Here is a 17,595-nt window from a genome sequence, read left to right on the forward strand (position 1 = left end):
AACTTTAATATTTAAATGGTAACTGAGGCCTGCACAGTCTGAGATGTCAGTTACGATTCAATTCAATTCAATTCAATTTTATTTATATAGCGCCAAATCACAACAAAAGTCGCCTCAAGGCGCTTCATAGATACAGAGAAAAACCCAACAATCATATGACCCCCTATGAGCAAGCACTTTGGCGACAGTGGGAAGGAAAAACTCCCTTTTAACAGGAAGAAACCTCCGGCAGAACCAGGCTCAGGGAGGGGCGACCGGTTGAGTTTTTGGAGTTTTTCCTCTGATCTTTGTATTGTCCAACTTGCTGGAACATCCACTCCAGGAAAGACTGTGGCAAAGTCTTAACACACATCTGAACGCAGCAGACCAGCAAACTCCTAAAACATCTGCTTTTATAGAAGTGGTCACACTTTATAGTGATCAGTATTTAACAGCACCAACGATGCACTTATTTTTCCACAGGTCTACTTGGAGCTCAATGAAAACTTTCTTTTTCGCATGACTCTAGATCTGTAGCGTGTGTCTGTGAAGGTTCTCAATCATCCAGGTCATCGTAGTCAAAGGAGCTTGCAAAGAAAAGCGTCTGGACTTCTTTAAGTTACTTGAAGACGTTTCACCTCTCATCCGAGAAGCTTCTTCAGTTCTAAGGTCAAATGGTGGAGAGTCCCAGATATAAACCTAGTGGGAGTATCCCCCCACAGAGGGACAAAAGGACCCCCTGATGATCCTCTAATCGCCTGAGCCAAGGTGTGAAACTGGGTGTGGGTCCCAATCAGCCAGAGTTTCGGGTGAGTTCATTGTGAAACCTGGCCCCACCTTATCATGAGAATACCTGAGATCAGTAGCGTGTATTTTGTATGTTCAGTGGAGACATGTCACGTTATCAACCAAAAATATATCAAACTCAGTGATTCACTAGCTCAGAACTCATGATACCAATTCAGTTATTCCAGAATTTTGGTGAAGACCCATTAGATGATCATGTGCCGTGTGTTTTTTGTGAATCGAGGACAGACTGACCTTGGACTGTATGAGCAAAAATGTGGCAATTGTTGTATTTTAACCAAAAACCATATCTTTTTTTAAACCTTGCAGAGTAATTTTTATTGCCTAACCATAAACAGTAGGGTTTAGACTAACTGCCCCTTAAAAGTGGAAAATATTCACTTTGTGTACATGGCTCTGAATAAGAACATATGAATCCAGTCTGATGAAAATTCAGGATCACAGAAATGACGTTAATTCGTTTCTTAAGTTGCTGCACTGTTTATTTATTTTTTCCTGTTTTCTCATGTTCCTGGCCAGTCGTCGAGAAAGCCTGTGGGCTGCACCTCAGTCAGAGGCTGTAAGATGGATGACAGAAGGACAACAGCCAGCTGACACAACTGAGGAGTAAGTGAGTGGCAAAATGAGGGGTAGCGAAAGAGGAGAAAAACAGTGTGAGAGCAGGAAGGGAAGGAGAAAAAAATGAGAAGAGAAGCAGGAGTCAGAGATGCTGCAGGGCTTTACTGTACATCAGCACATATGGGCCTCCCTGCAGCAGCTGTGAATGTCATGATCACACTAACTACCGCCGCCAATCACATCTGCTCATGGGAATATGGCATGTTGTTTTTAAAGGTTTTTTTTTTGTCTTTTCAGACTGCGTAATCATCCACAGATGATGCAACACACAATGTGTACATGCTCTGTTCTCCTTATAGGCCATTTTGGGATAAACTTTAATTCAGGCTACAGACAACATGTGACAAAATTGTGCTCAGCTACAATGCAGAGATGCCCTCCTATGATTAAGCAGAAGAATATTTTACAGGAATCTTTGTAATTCTGTGCAGATTAATTCAGGCAGAGCAGTGCTTTGAGCTAAACACTCATGTTAACATGCTCACAGTGACTACATGCTGTTATGCAATGCATGTTTAGAACAAGTGCAATGTACAAGCTAGCATCAGGTTACTGCTGGCTCGTTGGCAGTGGTTGCTGGCTATCAGAGGCTGATTGCTTTGGCTGATAGCAGATTGTCACAGTTGCCCGTAATGTTTCCACGTTTGTCTACAAATATTCTTTGACTACTAACAAAGTGGAAATAAAATTTGAAAGAGTGCAACCCAATCTGGAAACCAAGAAGAAACCACAACAGCAGCATATAGGCTAGCAACCAAAGTAGTCACCAGACATTTTTTCCAGTTGAGGAATATAATTTTTCCCTAGTGACAGGTGGTTGCCAGGGGCTCACTGACTGGTCTGTAGGCCTGAATAATTGGGTTTTAACAATGGTTTTTCCTGCAACTGGAGCCTTCTTCACTTGATCCAACATTGTCACCATTATTGTAACATATCCAAAACAGTGGACAAATTAACCTCATGTGGTTAGTATGTAGACTCATAGCAAATGGGATCAGAAACATTTAATAAAAGTATTGCATTAACCATTTAAAAACTGCAAGCATTTTTAGACGTAGTCCCCCATTTTCAGAGCATGTTCAGGTGCTTCTAGCTCTTTATGTAATCTCAGACTGACTCAATGATATCGAGATTAGGGATCAGTGCCATATAATCTGCTGCAGGACTTTTTGGTCTTTCTGACATTAAAGATAAAGGCTCTATATACAGGGTTTCCACCAGGGAAGTTGATAACCCCAGTGGCCCTGACAGGGGCAAACAATTTAATATAGCTACACTAATCTTTTCTAACAGTGATTGCAAAGCCCAGAGAAAACACGGGAGCACTGTTAGCATCTGTATTTCACACAGACGAGAGTGATGAGAAAGAGAGGCACTGGGGTCGTAATACCCAAATATAACTAGTGGGAGACCACTGAGTCACTTCATGTGGCAAAGATTATTTAGCCTACTATGATTCTACTATAAAATAGTGGTTATAATATCTGCTTGGGTCTTCAATGTCATATTAAATTCAATTTCAATGCTGGTGATTTTGGCTCATAACAATATATACACACCCTTTCTTTTATAACGGTGTGTTTGTACTCTTCCCTAAATGCTCAAACTCATTCACTTTTTAAGACAGCCTGAGGCGAGATGACTAAAAGGTAGCGTTCGGTCATAAAAGATCTGCCAAGAGGAAGTTAAAGTCAACAGGTAGATGTAGATGAACATGAGGCAGATTTAATCATGGTCGCCAGCAACTGCATTTGTCTGTGGATCGCTTAGGGTCAACTGGCCCACATTAAACACTGTGAGGCAGTTGTGTGTGAACTTTCCAGGGGTTTCCCTGTGGCTGCTGTGCAGGTCTCCAGAGGCATGGGAGTCCTGCACTAGGATAAATAATTAAGGAGAAGGTAACCTACAAAAAATTCGTTTCCAGCTGATGTTTAAATCAAACCACTGGTTCAGCTTGTCTCGTGGATAGAGGAAGGCTGTTCCAAAGTTGAGGCACCACAATCTCATCTGGTGATCTCTGAATTTAAACTAAGTGTGGAACAATTAAACGACTGTTCAGATGATGGGAAAGGCCAACTGTTCAAATAAGGTCTCAGCAGATCTGCTACAATATATGAGCAAGAGCTTGTCCACGTAAGGCTTTGCATGAAATACTAAGTTTAAGTGGAAGAAAATTAAAGGAACTATTAACAAGTAGGATGGCGTGCAAGGGTTAGCTTTTTCTATAAGCAACCAAGGACGACTGAAAATGTATGTAAAGAGCAAATTTTTATTGGCTGACAGTAAAGATTTGAGTTTCCAGATGTTTCTTAGATAAACAAAAATAAGCCTGGATGAAGTTGGAGGAGAAGAAGAGAAGATTTAAAACACAACAAAACCTTGTTGGGGTGGCTGTGGCTCAGGTGGTAGAGCAGATCAGCTACTGATTGGAAGGTTGGTGGTTCGATCCTTGGCTTCCCAGTCTGCATGCCAAATATCCTTGGGCAAGATACTAACCCCAAGTTGCCCTCCGATGCATTCATTGGAGTGTGAATGTTTATTAGTTTGCACTTGTATGAGTGGTTGTGAATGGGTGAACGAGGTATGTTGTATACAGCGCTTTGAGTACTCCGGGTGAGTAGAAAAGCGCTATGAATCAGTCCATGCTGGGGCTTAAAGACCCTGGGTCTCCCACCACCTCCACCTCTTTTTTAATAAGTTGAAGCTCAAGAAAATTCTGTGTAATAAGTTAATATTGTGCATCTTATTAACTTAAGTTAATTACATTTATCAAACAATTACCAAAATAAAATGACCAATCATGATTGTGACTTCTGCTTAATCTAGCAGCACTTCCAAGAAGGTAGTAAGACAGAATAGCTAAACCAAGTTGTAGCTTTTGTATTATAAAATATATAACCTATCCCCACTGGGCTTGTAATACACTGTTAGAACTCTGGCAGTATGCTTTGTAGCTCATTCAATGACTTCAGACTTAAATAGTGTCTTCTCCTACCTTCCACCCACCAAGGACACTTTTCCCTGAGTGATGTTGATGACAGCAACTTATCTCTGAAGGAAACTAAGCCCAGCCGTTCTGGTATCTTATCAGGGCTGTTTACAAAACTGTAAATGTAGTCACTACTGTGACCCATTCAGAAAGTGAGTGCAGGAAAGGAGGCAGTGGCACAGGTCAAGTCTGTGGGGATGGGGAAAAACATTTGGGGATGATTAAGAGAACGAATGCAGTTACAGCGGTGGAGCAGTGATTGAGTAAAGAGAAATATGAGAGGTTCAGCCTGCTTCTCTAAACAGCACATTAGAAATTTACTGAAAGGAGAGAGCTTTTATATTCTACATTCATCGGTATTCAGGGGATGAACTCTGTTCTGTCTGTAGAATAAAAACTGGTAGAGTCATGTCCACTTTGCGTCACACTTGAATATAAAAAATAACCCTGAATTTATTTTTTTAAAGCACTGGCTGATCAGTCTATTTAAAAAAAACCAAAGTCAGGCCAGACAGTGAAACTGAATTTAAGTATTACTGCAACAAATGAGTCCTCTTATTATCAGAAAATCTTGTCATATAAGGTAAAATGACTGTTTGAGTTTTGGAAAGTTAGTTGGGGGAAAAAAACCATCAATATATTTACTAAAAAATTAAGATTATTTTTGACATTTTGTGATATTTTATTGGCAAAACAATCAATCAAGAAAACAGTTACAAAAGGGAACCTTCTCCAGTCTCTCTGAATCACGTGCCCTGAAGCTCATCAACTGACTGACAATGTTTTTCTGACAGCTGCATACTGGCAAAACAATGACGTCAGTGTCATGACACCAGCATGAGTCAAGGGTTTGAGATTCTTATTTCAAAATCAGTGGGAATTCCTGCCTTAAACATCTGTTTATACTTGTTTTACACACTGTGGTAAGGACACCACTTGTGGGCCTAACTACATGTGTTACATTTTTCTCCTTCATCTTCAACATTTGCTCTAAAATCTTCTGTCTTTGCTTTAGTGGCTTTCTTTTGTCTTCTCTTTACGATGCCTTCTCTCGTTCCCCATCTTCTGTCACATGCACACCAATGCTTCATTGCTGAATATTTTATAAATCAAGCAATTTCACCTTTATAAGTTCAAGCTATGAATTCTTTTAGACAGAAAATCAACAGGTTAACATTAAAGTCATTTCCTAGTTGCACACCCTTTGTATAATACACAAACATAAGTTGATCATGTTGACATATAACATATTGAAGTTATTGTACTACATGTGGTTCTATGGGTTTTTGTAGAGGTATAAAAAAGTCCTGGGAAATCTTCTAGAAACAAAAACTTTTGGCCAAAGTTTTGTAAGACAAAAGTTTTAAAATATGGATGGAGGGTGCTTTGGCACCATGGTCCATTTGCATTGAAATGGGGCCATTAGTCAAAGCACCGGGAAAGGAGACAAGGAGGACAAAAAATGGCAATTTAGAAGGTAAAAGATGTCCACAGATAAATGGCTGCTGCACTTGAAAATTGGGACAAAGCAAAAAAAAAAAAATAAAAATCACATGAGATTTAACAAAGGAGAGAAACTGGGAGGCCTGAGTGTAACATTCATCTGCTGTTAAATCCTCCAAATACTCCCCATCTTAATCTGTATTCTTCAAAATTTAATGATCAGACACAACCTGGTCGCGTCAGGAGAGATTAGGCAGAAAAGAAGGCCACAAAATGTCCTGTCTGGTTCCCAAGCTCAGGCATCTGAGGTCTCTAAAACCTCAGCCCCTGCCTCTCAGTGCCCTCAAACAGCTGTTCAGTCCAGCTGTGCAAAGAGCTCAGAGCTGGCTAGGAGTACCAAACCAAATCCTCGACAGGAGCTCAGGTCACAATGCTCAGCAGTAAATTAAACCTGCAAGTTATTTTAATTGTGGGGTGCATTTTTAAAAAAAAATATAAAGATTCTCCATTATTTTTTATTTGTATGGCCATAATGGCCCCCGTCACGTATCTTTCATATAATAAATCTAGGATATCTACCAAAATAGGGGCTCTGTTATTCATAACACCTTTTCCAAGCAGAGTTCTCAGGCTTTTCATGGATTTTGAACCAAAATGTAGCCATGCTGGTGCCCCCAAAAATAGGTCCTAGGTCCATTCCCAAAGGGGGAAAAAACCCTTTCCAATTCTATTTTTACAATACAAATGTCATTTTTTAAAACCAGCTGTTTTTATTTTATTAGATTGGGTTGCTGTTACTGAAGCAGAATAGACATGACCATTTATCCAACAGTTAGAAATAACAGGAAACTGCTTAAAATTACTATCAATAAGCTAAAAGATTCAGTTTAGTATATGAGGACAACTCCTTGCTATAGCACAGACTCCGAAAGTGACATGGGTTGATCTATTAGGCAGAATTCTATGCTGGTTCTTAGTCGTTACACTTCATAGGAGAGCTAAAAGTAGAGGAAGCTAAAAGCAAAGGGTCAGCAGTTTAGAGGTGTGACAAAGTGGATGAGTAGTTGAAATACTCCATTCATCTCAGAAGTATTGACTTTTTGCACATTAAGCACATTATTCTCTACATGTGTTTATTGGCTATGATTTGCTATTGTCAAAGTAACACTGCTGCACTTAGTATCCCAGGTTTGTTTGTGTAAGAATTATGTTGACGTCAAAATCAAACATTCAGCAGATTAAAGCAAATACTTGGTCCCATGTTGCTTTATAGTTTATTATGTTGCAGATTGACTCATTTGTGCATACTGACACTAGTTCTTCATTCTTAGTCTTCTTGTATGTCAGGTGTGGGAAAGGCCCGCTCCACATATCCTGATTTTTAAAGTACTGATGATGTCATGACTGACTGTTTTTTGTTTTTTTTCATAGGAATGTTTCCTTTTGTTTTTCAGGACACAAAGTGATTTCTTGAATATTTTCCTTCCATACAGAGCCATCAGAAAAGTAGCTTTATGTGATTCTGACATAGAGGTGTGTTGTGTTACCAAGTTCATCTGCTTTTTGGTTTTTGTTAATTAAGTTAATTTGGGGAGATTTGTTCAGTTTCACATATAATGGTGGTCACTGTAAATATATCGCTCATCTCTGGGAACCCGAAATGTCTGCTGAGTCTGCTTCCTTGACACTTGAGTCAGACTATTTGACTGCTACATCTATAGCTTCTGTAATATCTGTATCTATAATAGTTTCATTCACAACTGTAAACTGTGGTTTAAAAAAAAAGAAGAAGAAGAAGAAGCCAGGCAAAGCCTTCCCCGTCAACTCATGTAACATATCCCCATCTTCATGAAGAACCACACTGACAAGTTAAAGGCATAAAAATATGCCGATATGTGTGAGGAGGAGTACTCATAGTGACAGCAGGAAGAAGAGCAACTAGTGTAAATGACAACTTAATCCAGTAACCTAATTACTCTGACACTGAGCTGAAATAAGAGTAGTGCAAATAAATGAGGCATAAAAAGTAATTATGGCTACTTTGGTCCTTACTTTGGTTTGGTTGTCATGTATACTTTTACTCATAAATACCAGTTTAGCATATTTGTATGCTTAGATGTATTACTTTCATTTTACAGAGTCAGGAAAACCATGTTTAAGCCAGGCTTGGTGTTACTTTACCAAAGTTTTCCTGCATATTGAGAAGTTTACCCTCCAACAAAGAGGTTTTATCCTTTAACCTTTCATCAGTTTTATGTAAGAGAACCTTTGTTTACTGAAGCTTAAAAGAAAAAAAGACAGGAATACAGGCTTTTTAAACAAATCGTGCTGTCGGAACCCCCTGAAAGTAATTTTCCATCAGCTAAAATAATCATTCGCGGCTTCATCCTTCGTTTACAGTATTAGAAGAGAACTGAAGTCAAGGTATTGCATCAGAGAAAGTATGACTTTTTCCTCAAAAGCTAGTTCTTAGACAAGAAAAGCCCTGGATTAGAGTTGATGTCCTCGTACTTAGCCTGCCAAGGTGTTCTGGTTTCCATAAAAAATTCCTATTATCACATCCTATTGTATTAATATATAAAAATACAGGAACTGACAAGAGTACAAAGAATTGCCCTTTCTTGTCATTTACAGACGTGTGCCCAGCAACACAGGCTCAAGGACTGTTTACAAAAGCAGAAAGTAATTATAAATGCACTGTAGGACAGAGGAGGAAACACTGCCTATCTAATCATATCACAACAAAAAGAGATTTGGAATTTCACTATAAGCTATTTGAAATCAGTAACTCTAACAGTGGGAAAACGGAGGGCACACAGTTAAAGCCGCCTGGTCACAGCTCACTTTGTTTAGTCAACATCTTCAACAACCTGCAGTCTTTCAGCTACCTGAAACCCCCATTCAGCTCATCTGTACACAGTCGAAAAAGCATGGATTTTATATCAGCCCACAGCAAGTCTTCCTTTAAGACATAATTCCCAGCGAATTATTGATCTTCAAGTAGAGCTCTATTCCTTCTTCTGTAATGTTGATACTAATAAAAGCTTGTATCCAATCTTCTTCTCCATCTATTTGTGTTAAAAGCCTCACTAAGTCCCAGCATCATAATTTCAGACAGTTTTAAAACACTGTTGTGTGGGAAAGTTTGCAACAACACTAATTACAGTAAGCAATCATTGAGAGGAGAACAAATTCAACACAATGAGGCGCTGCATAAACAAAGAAACCCAGTAATTACTAAATCTGCACTTCATGTGGCGTGATGGGCCCTCACGAAGACTAAATACAACACATGTTTTTACGTTCCTGACAGCTCCCGCTATCTTGCCATTGTTCCCTTGTCTTTTAAAGTTTCTCTCATATTATTATTCCTTCAAGGAGACAGTTTGTGCAGCATAAAACAAACAATAGAGGGCCACGACCTTTAGTTTAAAGAGCTCAAGGGCAACGTTCACAGCAGCACAACTGAGAAGTATCAGAGAAAACAAAAACAATATGGCCTTTTAATACTAATATACACTCATACCTCCAGCTCAGCCTTCCTGATTAAAACAAGTCTGACTAGAAACAAACAAGGTGTGGTGCCGCGAGAAGACACATTACATGACCAAATGCGCACTGCACTAAAGTAAACCTCCCTATCAAAACAGTGCTTTCTCTTCTAGTGCTTGGGGTGATTTTAACTGGCAGCACATACGGTGCCTCAAGGCCGCCAGTGTCTCATACACACAGTTTGTTTCATAATAATCACATAAAAAGCTGAAAAATGTGATTACATTAAATGAGCACATAAGTATTTGCAAGCCTGAATTAGCAAAACCTTTTCTGCAGCTTGACTAGTCTTGGATTTTGGGAGTTTTGTAGGTGTAACAGGTGTTTTCCCACATGCAGCCTTTAACTAGGATGAATAAACTCAACAACATGCAAACTACAGGCAACTGTGGCAATCTGCAAATGACCAAAAGAGGGTTCATTGTAACACCCTCTTTGGCAGGGACAGCCAGCAACCACTCGTCAACCACGGGGTCAGGTAACATTTTCCCAGGGGTGGTCGCCAACTGGTCTCTAGGCCTGTGTGACTGATGGTTCAAGCACCCTACTGACACTTTTATTTAAAGGTTTCAACATATACAATACAGGACAGAAAAAAACAAAACAAACACAGATTTGTTAACCAAGCAAAATACTGGTCATCACACCCCAACCCTAAACATCGAGAGTCATGATTCACCCGTCATGCAAAAAGAGAAGAAAATAAAAACACAATGCGGGATATGTCTTAGTGTCAGGAGTGCTCTTTTATGCTGACAAAGCACTCCTCTAGAAATTAGGGAAGCTTGCCGTGTGCTTAGAAAAATCACTTGACAAATTATCAGTGCAAATAGGCTGTCTAGCCTCTCACTGACAAAGCTGCTCAGGTGCGGGTTTGACCTTGCTTTGTATGTTTAAGCAGAAGAAATTTCAATACAGCATCCTGCAGAGTTGTGGGGGTTTGAAGGCCGGAGCTTGCCCTACTGTTCGCTTTGTTTGCTCTTTACTATGTTATCTTGTTCCAAGCATTTGGCCTTTTGTTTACAGATGACTGAGCTGCGAACCTAAAATAGAGGGAATGTTGTTGTTTTTTACCTCATTATTAAAATAAGTGCACTTAGGGTTTTTCGGCAGCATAAATCCTTCTTATTATAGATGTAAACTTTTTTGTGTTTCACAGATTTTAATTTTAATCAAAGTGTGGCCTCACAGCACACCGGGCAACAGTACTGTAAATGTGCGTCTGAGTCGAGCCAATTTCCACTGCAGACAGCGTCACGGGGGGAATGCCATTCATTTTAAGAATTCACATATGTTGCTGCTCTGTCCCAGGGGCAGGTCAGGCAGTACTTGAGTGAATGTTAACTGCTCTCTCCTACTTTCTGTTGTCATTGGGTCATAAAATCTGCCACTGCCCCCAAAGACTTCATGTTTGCTTGTTGTTAAGTAAAACTTTTTCTGAGCTCCTGCTGGTGTTATTCATTCTGGTTGACAGCAGCAAACCAATCCTAAAACAAACTCACCGCCTGTGGAGCAGGCCTAGATTTTCAGGTCTCCTGTGATGCTGCACGTTTGGTCATTTCTAGCTTTAGAAAAGACCAGAAAGCCACAAAGGAAAAACACATTCCACATCATGTAGACCCAAAGTGTGGGTGGAAACAAATAACAAGGTTTTATTCCTTATAATAATCACTTTAATAACTTAATAACTGACTAATAACTAATATAACTTTAGCCTACTGATGTCCACATTACAATTTAAGGGCTAAAGCAAATATACATCCACACAAAGTGTAACAACCAACCAAAACTCACAAATTTAATATACTACATAGACTAACAGAAAGAATTGCTGCCAATGTGAATGTTTTATTGGTTTCTTATAGTTCGCTAGGGGGACAAAAAAACTAAGGTGTATTTTGGGTCAAATTTAAAGGCTCTTATTGCCATGAGGGCCCACTTTTAGCACTCAACATGCTTAGGTTATTGTACATACAAATTTTGAGGAGATCGTGTGAAAGACACCCACTGATTCTTCATAGAAATGACAACTTTAAGTAGTTCGTAGAAAAGCAATCATGTCCCTAAGACTAAAATAATGCACAGCAATTAGCCAGCTCTCCATTTCTAAACAGATAAGATAGAAAGAAACCAGATTAGTCTTGAAGAGACCGATGAGGAGGACATGCTGGAAGTCCACGATAATGAAACTGTTGATTTATAATCTACACTGAAGCTGAAGTCTGGACAGGAAATGAGTCTGGATACACTACAGGAGGCACTTTGTTGTGTCTAAACCCACCCAACCTGTCATGAGCGATGCACACATCGATAAAAAAAAAAAAGGGAAGTGAGACTTTTTAAAGTGCAAAAGAAAAAGAACCTACTCTTTATTTCCCAATCATACACCTGTGTGGAGTAGGTGTGACAAAGTTGGATATCTGTGCGTTCAAAGTAAACAATAAGACACACATGCTTTGGCACAACTCAACCCCGACATAAAGCCACGCACACTAATTGTATCATGTTTTCATTGATTGTTAGGTTAGTTAGAGCCTACCGTATACAGAGTGCTGTGGACAGTCCGGGACAGTTGCTCTGCTCTGTTGTGGAAAAATCTGAGGAGGAAAATCAGGATGCCTCGGGAATGTTTTTTTTCTTCTTTTTAAATTGTCTTATCCACAAACTCGTAACTTTAGCCACGGCTGAGCTGACAAAACTGCATGTTCAAGTCTTGCTCAAGCTGTCTCGTTACTCTTCCTGTCGCTGAAAGCGCGTTTGTTGCTTTGCGAGGAGCTGAACGGGAGCTGCTCGTATTTCATTAGAGAGGCGGAAAGCTGGTGAGAAAAACTGACGTTACATCCGGTAATATGTTTCAAAATAACACTGTTTACAAGGAATAAATGTCATAAGATTTTCATTCAAACATTTTCAGGCAAAGAAATTTTTAAAATAAAACTGAAAAAATAAATAAATAAAAGCGAACAAACAACAAAGTGCAACTATATTAAAAGAATATATCTTCATTAATTCAAAAAGGTTCAAAAAGAGTCCTTCAATAGTCCTGGGAGGTGTTTATTTGATTTGAGGGGTTATTTATTTATTTAATTATTTATATTTGATCCGCAACAATACTATTAGCTCTTGAGGTTTTAAAATATAGAGACTGATTATTCTTTTTTTCATTTCAAATTATCATTTTGTGCATTGAACCTAAGTAGAAATTGCTTGGGGTCTAGTAGATTTCTTTTTTTTTACATTTTCTTCTTAATTTAATGCTAATTTAAATTATATGTTTATATTTAAATTCTATCTTTATATATTACAAAAAAAAGCATGAGTGAAGTTGGTTATCCGAGATTCACCTACCGTTGTGGTTTTAATAAAATAGCAGTAAGTTAAAAAATACTTATTTTATAAGTTTCTTGGAAAGAATTTATAGAGGACAGTGGTTAAACAATAGTAATAATGATCATAATAACCTACATCATTTTGCCATTAATCTGTAAAAGTTTGTCATTAGGGCAAGAGGTTTCTCCAGTATTCTGCATATTGCACAGAAATTGTAAAAGCAAACATAAAGTGGCAGCAGGATGTTAATTTTAGAAGTCATAGCAGGACCAAAACGCGCACACTCTTAGCTTACAGTTTCTTTCGTACATCAAACAAACACTAAGGCATGTTATATGATCAGAGGGGGCAAAATAACAGAAACAACATGCTTTTACTTTGAAGCCCACTTGATAGCTTCCCGCTGTGAGGTGCTTTCGGTACATGAACTGCGATAAACTAAGCCCTTAACAATTACTCAAAGCTTAGCTTGATAAAACCTTAAACAAAGTCTTTACAACAAAAAGTAACGATTTATGTCATGGGAGATTGACCCCCAATTGACCCCATAAGCCAGGTAATTCCACACAATGTAATATAAACACAAGTATGTTTGCACAACACCTGTACACGGACACACACTTTTATCCAGCAAGCCCAGTGTGACTTTCAGATGCCCCTAAATACAGAAAAATATGTCTCTAAAAGCTATTTGCAGCAGTCTGAAATATTTAACAGTGCATGTTTACCACATTAAAACACCACACTGTTTAATTACAGCCTATCAATCGGCAGATGGTACCGCTCTGATTGGGTTGTAAAGGGATCATAGTCCCACAGTACAGTTTTGTGATGAAGATAACGTACCCTAGATTCAAAGCCTGCTCCAGCACAACCAGTTCTTTGCTCTGTATTCTAAATATGTAGAACGAGGTCACACCTAACGAACCTCAACCCTCTCAGACAAGCTTTTATGCTCCAGAGGAGTGAAAGAAGGCTATATATGCACAGTCGCACAGAGGGTTCAGATCAAAAACAGCATCAAAACTCTCGTTCTTTTGGTTATTTTTAGAGCTGAACGTTGACTGATATGTCAGTCCAAAGTTAAATATAAGTCCACACAGAGAGAGTGATATATAGACATATAGATAGTCTCATAATAACACAAAATATGAACAGAAAAACTGTAAATAATCAAATCGTCCTGTCTGAATGCATGGTTGGAATAACCTGTTGTGTTTTACTGTTATAATATAACTTGAAATAATACATTTTTGAGCCATCTTAGTTCTGTCTGTACACAATTTTATGGCAATTCAAACCAAGACGCACATAGCTTCCAGTTCTAAAAATAGAAGCCAAGGCAAATGTACATTAAACCTGTGTTCTTTCCACTGACCACAAGGGACCAACTCCTCTGATGTGACCATTAACCATGTGTGACAATCATGGTGACAATGTAGGATCAAGGGATAAAACTCCAGTCACAGGTTTAGCGACCAGCCAGAGACCATCTGGCATGGTCTCTGTCTGAAAAAGAAAGAAGAAGAAAAAAATCAGTTTCCCAACCAGTTGGGAGTACTTCCTGGAGTTTGATGGCAGTCATTGTGAAAATGATTGTCGGTCACTGGTCTGTGTGGTGTGTTGTGCTGTGGTCGTAGTTTGAATGAAAGTAACAGACAAGGATGCCTTGAAATCACATTTAAACAACTTCTAAGCCCTGGGGCAGACAAGGTTCACCCTGAGTTCCTGAAGGCTCTGGATCCTGTAGGGTTGTCTTAGTTGATACACCTCTACAATTTTGCGTGGAGATCAGGTGGGGTACCTCTGGATTGGCAGACCGGTATGGTGGTTCACATCTTCAGGAAGGGGGACCGGAGGGTATGTTCCAACTATAGGGGGATCACACTCCTCAGCCTCGCTGGAAAAGTCTATGTCAGTGTGCTGGAAAGGAGAGTCCATCCGTTAGTTGAACCTCAGATAAAGGAGGAACAATGCGGTTTTGTCCCAGGTCGTGGAACTCTGGACCAGCTCTTTACCTTTTCAAGGATACATGAGGGGGCAAAGGAGTTTGACCAACCAGTCTACATGTGTTCTGTGGACTCGAAGGCATTCGACTGTGGGAGGTGCCTCAGGACTATGGGGTGTCTGGCACGTTGCTATACAATTTGATCCTTATACAACCGTTGCAGGAGCTTGGTCCGCATAGCTGGCAATAAGTCCGATTCATTCCCAGTGGGAGTTGAACTCCGCCAGGGCTGCCCTTTATCACCGATTCTGTTCATAATTTTTATGGACAGAATTTCTAGGTACAGTCCAGTGGTGGAAGGCTTCCAACTGGATGGTCTCAGAAAACTGTCTCAGCTTTTTGTAGATGATGTGGTTATGTTGGCTTCATCAGGTGGTGGCCTCCAGCTCGCACTGGAGCGGTTCGCAGCCGAGTGTGAAATAGTGGGAAGGAAACATCTTTGGAAACATCTTGACTGCAGTGCTATAGTACAACTTTTACTTATTTTTTCTGGTTTTGATCACACTTTTTCAGGTTTTACTGTCACAAACAAGGGTTTGCAGACAAACATGAAAAACTACAGGCAACTGTGGCAATCTGCCAGCAAGGTTTTTAGTGCAGCACCTTCACTTCATCCAGAGAGTGGGAGCAACCTCCAGGAAGCACTGCCAACCAGGTGGGGGATTTTTTCCCCATAACAGTATTGCATCCAGTTTGCTGGACAACTTTGGGTAAAGTGTGCATGACGTCATATGAGAAAATTCAATAGTATGGGAACAGAGCACTTAGTTTCCTTGATTTGTGGCTTCAGTAGAACCTTTCCTTATAGATTAATGGGCTGAATCACTAGTTTCACACTTATCAAATATAGCACGATGGTCATGTTGCAAAGTTTGGTCCTCATTATTGTCTAAAAGAACAATGAAGCAGGGTATACTTTAGGGCAAGTCTAGTTTGTGACTGACAAGTTTCTACTCTATGGAGGTGTAGTGTCCCTCAGTTTTAGAGTCAGGTCTGTGATAGTTCCTTACCTCATAAAACTAAGATGGTAATGATGGTAGCATAAACCTTAAGATGGTAACTAGCTATGTCCAGCTCCTGAATACAGTTTATGGTATGGGCTAACTATGACCAACTAATCACTAGTACAGCCTCCAGAGTTGTCCCACTGTTTTAAAATGCAGCTGCAAAACATGCACACTTGTGGATGTGGATGTCTTGTGGGTTTGCACAGAAAGGTTTATTTACTTTTTTTATATGAAGAACAAATCTTTAAATTTAAACCACTGTACTCCATTTTGCAGGATTGTACATTTACTCAACTTTTTGACTTCGACTGGTGGGGCTACAGCAATCAGACATAATAGGACTGGAGGAAAAAAAACTGCCCTGCACTTATCTGGTCTCTAGAGAATCTGAGAAGAGTTGTTACAGTAATTGATAATTGTGTGTGGGTTGAATGCTGCGTGCCTGTTGATAATGACTCCCCGAAATCAGTGCGCTCTTCGCCACTCGAGCATGAGGACATTGTGTTCACATTGCTCTCAGCTCCTGCACGCATGTCCAAGATGCCTATCATTGCTCAGATCAGCAAATTATGCTGTGTTGGCTGATAATGAACCCTCCACATCCCACTGTGAGCTCATTTTATTCATGAACATGCCGGATGGAGGTAATTGGTGAAGAGTAAGTGGTCAGTGACGCTGCAACTCATTTCACTCAAAAATGGCCCCTATATCTCCGCTATTTGAGAGTCCATTTCCTGAATGTGAAACTGCAGCGCTTTCCATTATGATACATTAAGCATGAGCAAAAAAGCCAGGAAAAACATTTTAAGGTTTTCCCAGGTGCAGTATAAAAGCATTCGTGTACTTGCGTGATATCCCTGTTTGTGCACTTTGCATTTGACTTACATGGTGTACGGTATTTGCAGCAAAATACACAGCAAGATCTCTGCAATTATTCTACGTTGACGTCAGTTTTAGCTCGTGTTTGCACACATAAACAAGTCTGATTAACTGAAAGATAGAAGAATGTAAACTGCCAGTAAAACAAATAAACACTCTCATTTCTAAATCTCCAGCAGGAAGGAAAATAATGAACTAACTAACCAACTAACCAAAAGCACTGTAAGCACTCATCATAAGGAAAATAGGTTAGTCAAAGCAAAATGCATGAATGACAAGTAGGACAAGCAATGGGAATGACCTGCTGACGCATAAACCTAAACACAGTGCGTGTTTTATCTTCATCTGCTACGATCATATCATGTAGAGAGGGGGGAAGTAAACCACATGTCATGTGTTTGTACTCTTTGTCCTGCTTACCAGCCCTATGATTCAACAGTAAACTGAAAGATTGTTAATATAAACACCAACAGATGAAGGCCCCAAGCTGTAAGCAAAACGAGCTAAATCAAAATTGAATAATGTGAAACAGACATTTTTATGTCACTGAGTAATACAACTGACAGCAATTTATGCTATTTAGTTGACCAGATTAAGGGAAAATTCTGCTTCTTGGTATTCTTGTTCATTACACTTTGGGGGTTGGTGGTAACAAACAGCAGCTTGGCCAAATTATTACTTAATTTAAACCAAATTGTAACTTCAAACTTCACGTGATACACAGACACTGGTAGGCCAAATTTTGGAGGTTGGCACGTAAACTGTGTAAACTGACATGTAAACTGATGTGTAGGCTTCTAAAATCCGAGCATATTTTCACATGAGGACAACTTCACAACGGGGGGCCCTTGAATCCGGGACCCTCCTGCTAACCACTCTGTCACCATGCTACCCAGAGTACTATATACCTTTGAGATAATAAATAATTTTACTTTTAACCTCTATATGAGCTTTCAAAAACCTTAATAACTTTTGGTGTGATT

At 39.5% G+C, this 17,595-nt stretch overlaps 1 protein-coding gene across 1 annotated transcript in view; it reads right to left on the bottom strand.

The window, feature by feature from the left end:
* LOC309713513 (leucine zipper putative tumor suppressor 2 homolog) overlaps positions 1 to 12,190 on the bottom strand; it is a 42,768-nt gene extending 30,578 nt beyond the window's left edge. The window contains exon 1 of the mRNA XM_082545184.1: positions 11,928 to 12,190. The gene's annotated coding sequence lies outside the window, so the exon portion shown is untranslated. The remainder of the gene's footprint in view (positions 1 to 11,927) is intronic.
* Positions 12,191 to 17,595: the final 5,405 nt, after the last annotated feature.

The sequence above is a fragment of the Aulonocara stuartgranti genome (assembly GCF_965226115.1).
Source record: "Aulonocara stuartgranti genome assembly, chromosome: 8".
In the NCBI taxonomy this organism is placed as follows: Eukaryota; Metazoa; Chordata; class Actinopteri; order Cichliformes; family Cichlidae; genus Aulonocara; species Aulonocara stuartgranti.